This window comes from Eutrema salsugineum, unplaced genomic scaffold, assembly GCF_000478725.1.
Source record: "Eutrema salsugineum unplaced genomic scaffold, Eutsalg1_0 scaffold_7, whole genome shotgun sequence".
Lineage (NCBI taxonomy): Eukaryota > Viridiplantae > Streptophyta > Magnoliopsida > Brassicales > Brassicaceae > Eutrema > Eutrema salsugineum.
This window is the reverse complement of record NW_006256486.1, coordinates 12,096,016-12,105,719: the sequence shown is the minus strand read 5'-3', so window position 1 is coordinate 12,105,719 and position 9,704 is coordinate 12,096,016. Positions and strand designations below refer to the sequence as shown.

The 9,704-nt window shown below is 40.8% G+C and overlaps 1 non-coding gene across 1 annotated transcript; it reads left to right on the top strand.

The window, feature by feature from the left end:
- Positions 1–2,147: 2,147 nt before the first annotated feature.
- LOC112083272 lies at positions 2,148–2,255 on the top strand. The gene has a single exon (XR_002897561.1). It is a non-coding gene; the product is annotated as a small nucleolar RNA R71 (small nucleolar RNA).
- Positions 2,256–9,704: the final 7,449 nt, after the last annotated feature.

The window sequence follows — 9,704 nt, the reverse complement described above, 5'->3', positions numbered from 1 at the left end:
TGTATACAAAGATCTGGAGAGATTCCAGGTATGTCTTCAAGTGAATATCCTAAGGCTTTTTTATGCTTTCTCAGCTCAGTCAACAGCATTGTGATTTCTTCTTCTGTCAAACCTGAGTTTATAATGACAGGATAAGTCGAATTTGGTCCAAGGAAAGCGTACTTAAGTCCGACAGGAAGAGGTTTAAGCTTGACTTTAGGGGCTTTAAGCTCCCTCCAAGGATCGTTAATTGCTGCGGCAGTGTCTTTAGGAGGTGTAAGAATGTTTGTTTGGTCCTTAAGATCTAGATAGTTTAGAAGTTTCCTATAAGTTTCGGACTTATCAAGCATACGCGCGCACTCACTTGAAATTTCTTCAAAGAAATTGCGTTCGTCTTTTGTGGGTGAAAGCGTGACACTTAAAGGGTCGTCGAGAAGTAGATCTTCATAGACTTCCTCAATAATTCCATCTAGCTCATCAATCCAACAAATTTTGCCATCCAAAGTCGATTTATTGAAACTTTTGTTCATGTCAAATTGCATAACTAGACCGGCTAGATGAAGGTCAATTTTTCCTTCCAGGACATTGATTATGGCTCCGGCTGTAGATAGGAATGGTTCTCCAAGAATAAGTGGATCCTTAGGTTTTCTTTCTAGTTCTAGAACTACGAAATCGGTTGGGATGGAACATTTTTCGATTTCGACGGGAACGTCTATTAAGATACCTACAGGTTGTCTAACGGAACGATCAGCTAATACTAAAGAAGTTTTAGTGGGATGGAAAGTGTGGTGTCCTAAACGTTTTGCTACTGAAAGAGGCATCATGTTTATGCTCGATCCTAAATCACAGAGAGCACGCTCAAAAGCTACATCATTGATGGTGCATGAAAGTACGAAGCTTCCAGGATCGTTTTTCTTTTCAGGGATTTGGCTTTGCAGGATAGAACTACATTCATGGGTTATCATCATAAAGCCTTCTTCAAGAGTTAAAGAATTTTTTAGAATACCCTTCATGTATTCTCTTAAAGCAGGAATCATAGCACAAGCTTCTACAAAAGGTAATCTCACATTTAATTGATCGATTAGCTCTTTCAGCTTAGCTTTTTCTTTTTCCTTTTTTGGGGCACTTAAGGCTCTAGTGTATGGTGGTTTAGGTTTATAGACACGAGTTTGTGGAGGGGGAATTGGGTCTTCTCCGAGAATTTCCCGGGATGTATCTTCTCTTACTTCTTCTCCATCCTTTTCTCCTACCACTTCTTTTTCAATATCTTTAACCATTATTCTTTCTCTTTCTTTTTCCTTTTCCTTACCAATTTCTTCATCTTAGGGATCTTTAGGAAATTCAGGCTCTTTGTAAGCTAATCCACTCCTAAGTGTGATAGCTTTCACATGATCGGAGGGATCTGCTACACTTGAGATTTCGAAAGAATTTTCACTTGGCTCCTCCTTGGAATTATCTAAGTTTTTAGAATTAGTTTTGATCATTAGGCTAAGGAGGGTGGAAAATTTTTTATTGAAATCTTCTTGCATCGTTTTTAGTTCAGATCTAAAATTTCTTGAGACCTAGATTTTTCACGCTCTAGAATTCTTTTGTTTAGATTTTCAGCTTCAGAAGAGGGAAAACTATGATAGGGGTTTGGATCAGATTGAACAGCCCATATAGGTTCGGGAGATGGTTTCCCGCGGTCATAAGGCTCGCGACCGCTGTGAAATTGCTCTTGGCCGCGGTCAGCATCATCACGACCGTGGTGAAAGTATGTTTTCCCGCGGTCCGAATGAATGGACCCACGGTGATCAGAAACGAATGGAAAATCATGAATTTGATAGACTTCTGCAGTGTTCACCATCTCTTGATCATAAGAATCCATTGGGTTGTCCCAACCATCAAAGTTACACGTATTGTGTGCCTTGTTTGGTTGTTGCAATCAAAGTTGACTCATTATGTGATGGAGACACTTCATAACTTTCGAGATCTCTTCTTTCTTCTCAGGAAGTGCGGAATTGCCAAAGGTTGCTTGATTACTAATGTTGTTTGTGAAATTGTTTATGAAAACACGAGCATCTTCTACAGATCTAGTTGAGAAGTCTCCATTACTTGCTGTGTCGAAAGAGTGTCGTAACTCTGTAGTTATACCTCGATAGAAGATACCCATCAGGTATTCATCGGTATATCCGTGATGTGGACAATCTCTTTGGTATTCCCTAAATATTTCCCAAGTATCTAAAAGATCTTCATCTTCTTTCTGTTTAAAAGTTCTTATCTTGTTTCTTAACAGATTGGAACGATTTCTAGTGTAAAAATGGGTTAGGAAAGCCTTTCTACACGCTTTCCACGTTTTTAGTGAAGCAGGTTCTAAAGATTTTAGCCATTTGCTGGCATTGTCTCTCAAAGAGAATGGGAAAAGACTACACTTGTGGTAATCCCCATTTGCTGTAATGGTTGCACATAATTCTTCGAACGTCTCGATATGGTCAATCGGGTTTTCGAATGAATAACCATAGAATTGATTTTGTTGAACTAGGTGGATGTTGGGTACCTTGATTTCGGTTTTACCATCCTCTGGTAAGGCTGGTTGAATAGCTCTTCGAACTCCCAATAACTTCTCGAGTGAATCGATTCTTCCAATTAGTTCATCATGATCTTCACGTTTTACCGATCGGATTAGCTCATTGTCATCATAGATCGGTTCTTCAAACTCATCATCAGTCAGGTCATCATCGCTTGGATCACCATCCACACGATATGGTGGATCACCAAGAGTCCCGGGAACATATTCCTGGTCTCTCATTACGGAGAAACCTGAAAGATTCAAAAGAAAAAGTAAAAGTAAACAAGTGTTCTATTGGATTTAAGCTGGGATTAGCAACGAAACAAATCAAAGTCCCCAACAACGGCGCTAAAAACTTGATGCGATTGTAAACGGGGTTGTTGTTTTCGTTTTACTAAGCTTCAGGTTTTAAATTTATAACCCCTAAATGTCTGCAAGTGCACAGATTTGCGCTGTAGTACTTACGGTATCGATCCACAGAGACTTAGTTGTTTTAGTACGAATTCACGGCAATGCTTAAATCAGACTAGAACTAAACAGGTTTGGGTTTTGGTTGTCACGAAATCTAAACTAGAAAGCTAAACAAGTAAAAGCAATTGAAAAAAAAAGGCAAATGAAAGCAAGTAAAAATTCGAATAGATCAAAGGCGAATGGGAATCAAGGAAAATCGAATGAAAAGCAAGGCTGTAAACAATGGAAAAAAAACGTTGGGGCTCAAGGGGTTTCGCAGGGATTCATGGACTAGGCTATGTCGATTTTAAGCATATGATAAAGGTAATCAACTACGTATGTTCTAGAACTCGAGGCACAGAAGTATGAATAGCCTACTTTCGCAGCACTAAACAACTATCTCTCGCAACCCTGATCAGTAGGTTTCCACTCTGATCCTGGAAAGGAGAAGATGCAATAGCAGAACAAGACTCATCAACATTCACAACTCAACTACAGGTAAGTTTCCACTCCTATAGAGGAATTGCTCGGTTCACCCTAGTTCAGACAATCAATGAAAACTTTCGCAACATATCATATCAGATCGGATTCTAAGTGGCCAGCAAAGAATCACGCAGTAAAATCAAAGGCAAACGAAGAACATCTAGAAGATTAATAATCCTCAATCCATCGATTCATAAGCAAAGATACACGAAATTCTCTTTGAAAAATCCTTTTAAACCCAACTGGGTAACTACTCAAACATATTGTAACAAAACATCATAGAGTATTGAAAGTTGCAGGAAATTAAAGAAAACATGGAAGAAAAACGAAGAACGGAGAAGCAGACGGAGGCGCAATGAATTCCTCCAGCGGTGGCTCCTTCTTCTGAGACGGCGGCGGCCACCTCTCTAGGGTTCCACACAAAATCTCTCTCTCTCTCTAAGTATGTGTTTCTATCGATCTCTATCTCGTCTCTCCTCTTTAGAATGACCTACAGAGGGTATTTATTGCTTCTGGAGTTGTCCAGGACACTTAGGGCTTCAAAAATAACGAAATGAATTGATCTGGGCTTTAATTAAGTCGTCGGAAAGTGAACGTTGTCTGGCCGCGGTGGGGATGGTCTTACCCGAGGGGAAATAGGTGTTGGCCGCGGTCCCGGCTCGTGGCTCTCATACAGAACTGCATTTTCTGTCTTTATTGCATCGGAAGTATCTGAAGATCTAACCGTTGGATTGTCTCCAAACCAAATGCATTAAAACGCTGGTTGGATCCTCTATGTTTTCTAAAATTTTGGGAGTGATCAGACGGTGAGAAGGTCTTTTTCGCTTATCATACTTCTGACGGTCTGCATTTATCCAAAATTGCTCATTTATTCTAAATTGCATATCTTTTGCCCAAGTTTCCTGAAAAGTCTTTTGAAACTCTAAAACATTGAAAACACTTTAAAACCATTGAAAACAGAGTTAAAACACCTGCATAAGACATTATTATGATCCATAAAAGTGGTCAAAATACGGTGTTATCATGAGCCCACCTAAACGACAAAGAGAAAGTAGCAGGTTATTGCCGATTCTTTGCTAAAAATTTCGTCGGCTGGTTTGCTGGACTGGAAGAAAATTCCATCGACAATTTCTCACAACTCACCTCGGTCTTCCTGAAATAGTATTCTGTATTCATGGAATCCAAAGCGACCGAAGCAGACCTGTGGAACTGCAAAAAAAAAAAAAAACATGAGGAATCCCTGCGATCTTACCTAACCAGGTTTAAGGAAATCAAATCCAGGATCACTGAACTAAATGAGGGCGCAGCACTCGCTGCGCTCAAACAAGGGCTTTGGTTCTCCTCTCAATTCAGGGAAAAACCATCAGTTCGCTGCCCGGTATCGCTTGATGACGCCTTGCATCGAGCTTCTGCCTTTGCTCACTACGAGGAGCAAAATCCTCCAAGAGCAGTTCGAAGCAGGCCTTACCAACCTCACCCCGGCTAAGAAAACAGCCAAAAAACGAACCCGCCAACAAGGGATTACACTCCTTTGCTATCAGAACTCCCTGGAAAGATAAAAAGGAGAAAAAAAAATCCACTTTTGATGCAAACAAATTCTGCACTCATCATAACAAAAAAAGACATTTTACTCAAGAATGTCGTACTGTGCTAAAAATGTTAGCTGAAAAAGCCAACCACCCTGCAAAACCCGTAGAAAAAGAAGAGGATGTGGAGGAAAAAGAAGAGCCTTAAGCTCCGACTCCGGAAAAGGCCAAAAAGAGTACCAAGAGTAAAAGAGAGCGAACTCCGGCGGAGGAAAACCCAAAATCCTCCTCCCACCAGACCCTAAAAAGAGAATATATCTCATTTTCCGAGAGCTCAGTCTGTATGGAGGATCTATGAAATCAGTAATTTCCCCAACGTCTGCTCCCAAAAAGAGGAGCAGCTTGCAACCAAACATCTCGAAGCCAAATAGCTCGCAACCAAACATCCGCGAGGTCGCTAAGCCCAAACCCAGCAAACCCTCGCAAGTCTTGGACCTCTTCGAGCCAAACCGGCTTAAATGCATAGATTTTATATCTGGTGGCTCCAAGTTATGCCAAAATTCGGTGAATTCTATAAAAGCCTACCATTGTAGGATCGAAACCGATTGAGGGTACGCGCTCCCTACAAGGTCACAACCATAAAATAACCTTCATAGAGAGCAAAACACTTGATCTGGACAAACCCCACGACGACGCTCTGGTAGTTCGTCTGAACATCGGGGGGTGTGAGAAATCTAGGATAATGATCGACACCGGGATCTTGATGTGGTCGTGTGTGAGGGTATCAAGTTTTACCCTAAGTGAAATCAATAGCCGCAAGTGCACAGCTGATCGATTGCAGTACTTAGGGATCGAATCCACAGGGAAAGAGGATCTTTCCTGCAAAAGCCTTCGAAAGAAATATAAAGTAAGGAAGTCTAGAACCAGGCGAGTTTTGTGAGGGTTTTGGTGGTGTGTTTAAAACGTAAAAACGAATCCTAAAGAGAAAATACGGGAATTAAAATGACCTAACAACTAAACTTAACAACGGGTAAAAACGAGAAAAACGGCTAACCTAATTGCTTAAATGAAAATCAATTGAAAGAGCAAATAAACTAGACTAAAGCTTGAATGAAAATCGGTGTAAATTTCTAAGAAAGAAAGCGCTGGGGTTTAGGGAAGTTTTCTCAGGGGTATGAACGATTCAAAACATTGCTAGAGAGTAGATTTGATAAGATCTTAGCTTAAACTTTTTGAACTGGAGTCACGGACGTATGAATACGCCACTGTCGTGATCATAGACAACTATCTCTCTCAACCCTGACCAGTAGGTTTCCACTCTGGCCCTCGAAAAGAAGAGATGCATTATGTTTAAGACTCGTCAGCATTCACAAGTCGCCCATAGGTAGGTTTCCACTCCTATGTTTGTTTTGCTCTCCCAAACTAGATCTGACACTGGATGAACACTTTCGTGTCACCAAGCATCTGGATCAGATTGTAGTTCATGACGCTACTCTCATGCAGTAAAAACGAATTCAGAAGAAAAAATTCTAAGATTCGGCTCAATAGCCAATGGAATCCTCACCGAACATATATATCCCCATCGAAAATCTCTTAGACCCAACAATAAAACTACTCAGACATAATAAACGAAATCAAAAACATAGTATTAAAAGATAGAATAGAAATCAAAATTGAAAAGAAAGAACAAGGGTTCAAGAGACAGATCTCTCTCTTCCTTAAACCTAAAAACAAAGCTTAAAGTTAAATTTCTGTAAAGTATTTCATCTCTCTTCTTCTCTTCTTAAAAACAACCTAAATGACATGTATTTATAGTCTCCAATACTCTCTGGTTTCTAGGTTCCAGAATTGAGGCTGGGAAAATGATACGGGCTTCAGAAATGGGCCTTCAATGTCGGAGTTAGCTGGCCGCGGTCAGGATGTGCGCGACCGTGGGGAATGAGTGGCTGGCCGCGGTCGGGGAGCTTGTGACCGCGGGGAATGGCCTGGTTGCCGCGGGTGGAAACGCTTGCCGGCTGGTTTACAGGACATCTTGCTCTTCGCGTATCTTTTGATTGAACCGTTGGATTGCCAAGCTGTAAAATGTGCTGGAAAGCTGATACTTCCATATTTAAGATATCCAAATTTGAGCTGGATCAGATGGTGAGAAGGCCTTCAATCGGGGGTAAACTTCTAACGGTTTGACTCTGAGCTGAAATCTGGTATTCTATCCATTTTGTTAAGCTTTTCCCTAAGTTACCTAAAAAGAGTCTTGGAACTACAAATAATAGAAAAACGTAAGAAAAGTACTTAAAAGCAATTAAAAACATAGAAAAAATATTTCAAAACGATCCATAAAAGTGGTCAAAATACGGTGTTATCAACTCCTCCAGACTAAAACCTTTGTTTGTAACCTAAACTGGTTAAGTGAAAACAAAAATAGGAAATGCACAAAACTCAGAGACATGAACTCCTAAACTAGGACCAAAGATAGTGCATCAATCCATAACTTAGTCTAGAAAATTCACACTAATACACAAAAGATACTAGTCCACTTTTTCCGTCATGCAAAACTTAAACAATTTAAATCTTGATTCCAGTCAACTAGCTCTCTACATTCATTAAGTTCAATAGTTAGTTCTCATTAAAGACATCATCCAGGGTAGACGGCGTTTGGCATTAAAGGGCTGTTTAAGTGGTGGAGTTAAAGTGTTTCGGGTTACCTGATGAATCTGGAGGATGCAAGATAATATGCAAAACCGCAAGAGAGATAAGGACCTGTTGATGACCGCAATTTTCAGTCACTTCTTCTTGCCAAATGTTGTTGCATAATCCTTCCTCCTTTTTTGTAAACAGCTATTCCCCAGACTTAGATTCTTTCCGGGAATCAGAAAATAATCTCCAAAACTCCATAAAATCGAACTCCAGTTGCCTTGGGACTTAAGATTCGACCTCTCTAGACTCTCTAAGGCTTTTATCTTATTTCTTTTCTTATTTTCGGAATTTTTTTTTTTTTTGTTTTTTAACGAAAAGGAAATGCCTTTTAAAGAGAGAGAGATTAAAGGACGAGATTTTACCAAAATTTGAGTTTTTTCTAAGGCAAACTGAGCTTCCTCTTGTGCTAAATCCTTCCAGGATCTTTTCCGGCAAATCGCAGGTCTCTGTCTTTGGTGATTGAAAACTGCGTCGTTTCTCTTTCTCTCCAACGTTTTTGCACTTATCTGCATATAAGACAATAGAAAACAAGAGTGCATGTGGTTTGAAAGAGGATTGGTTAAGGTGGGGAACTAGCTAAAGATGAACTAGCCATTCAGGATCAACAGAGAGTGGAAAAAGGGTAAAGGAGTCCTGAATGTATGATTCGTTTCCCTGGTCTAATGTTTCAATGAGAAAATTAAGTGCAAATTAAGTCCAAATAAAACAAAGCTAATGTATTCCTTCATCTAAATCGAAATCATTCAAATTCCTCTGGTTTACTTCGTTTCAAATGTGCTTAGCTACCGCCTAGTCTAGTCCTAAATCATGAATGAGCATGTCATTAGGAACAGTCTAAAAGCACACACTCAACTATCATTGATTCATGTTCACCATTCCCTTTAAAACGTATTTTGTTTTGAAAACCAATTTTGAAAAACTTTAAGGAAAATGCAAAAAGTGTAGATAATGCAAGACTCATGAAAGAAAAGTGGTTAGAAATGGATGAAATCCTCCCCCAGACTTAAATCACACTGTCCTTAGTGTGAAACAAGTCGAGATTGGATGAGAAAAATGCATAGATAATCGAATTGGTAAGGCCAAAGAGAACTTACCTGGATCTGGGATGCTGGTGGTGATGGACCGGATTCATTTGAAGGGGTTTGGAAAGGTGATAGGTGGTGATGAAGGTGGTGGGAAGTGATGAATGAGGTGGAATGGGTATTGGTGAGGTGGAATGAGGTGAAGTGGTGGTTTTGGGGTCGGGTCTGATCTCAACGACCATTCACCGCGGTCAGAGATCACGCGACTGCGGTGAAGTAGTGCTCGGCCGCGGTCAGAAAGACACGACCGCGGTCGAACATGTGTTTCCCGCGGTCAGAACACCTGCGACCGCAGGGGCTTATATTGTGGCCTGTTTCTGATATGTCTATATTTTACATCATTTAGAGAGCATTTTAGAGTCCTCATCATGTGTTTTCCCATGTAAATTGTGTCTTTAGGCATGAAAATAGGATTTAGGGCTTGCATTAGGTCCCAAAGAGTTTTGCATGTTTTGAAGTCTTTATCAGGTGCCTTGGGAGTCGTTTGGAGCTTAAGAAGAGGAGCAGAGGAGAAAACGGTGAAGAAAAAGGTCAAAAATGGTGAAAACCGCTTGGAGAAATTTCTCGGCCAAATCGCGTACCGGACGGACGGAAACCTCGGCTAAAATCCTTACCGATCGCTCAACACCGGCCAAAATCCTTACCGATCACTCAACACCGGCCAAATTCCTTACCGATCGACCAAAGTCAGCTTGGGTCGAAGATCGGGTGCAAATACCATGGGTTGAGTTTTTGGCCGAGGCGAAGGAATTTTTACGACCAAAAAGCTTACCGCGGTACACAGCCCTCGGCCATTTTCCTTACCGCGGGAAGCTTTTCTCGACCAAAATTTGTCCTTGTCCGCGCGTTTCAAAGATCAGGAATCCGGGGAACCTTCCGGTCCGAACCAGTTGGCGGGGTCTTCAGCAAAGTCGGAGATAATCAGGCAAAGATCCCAGAACA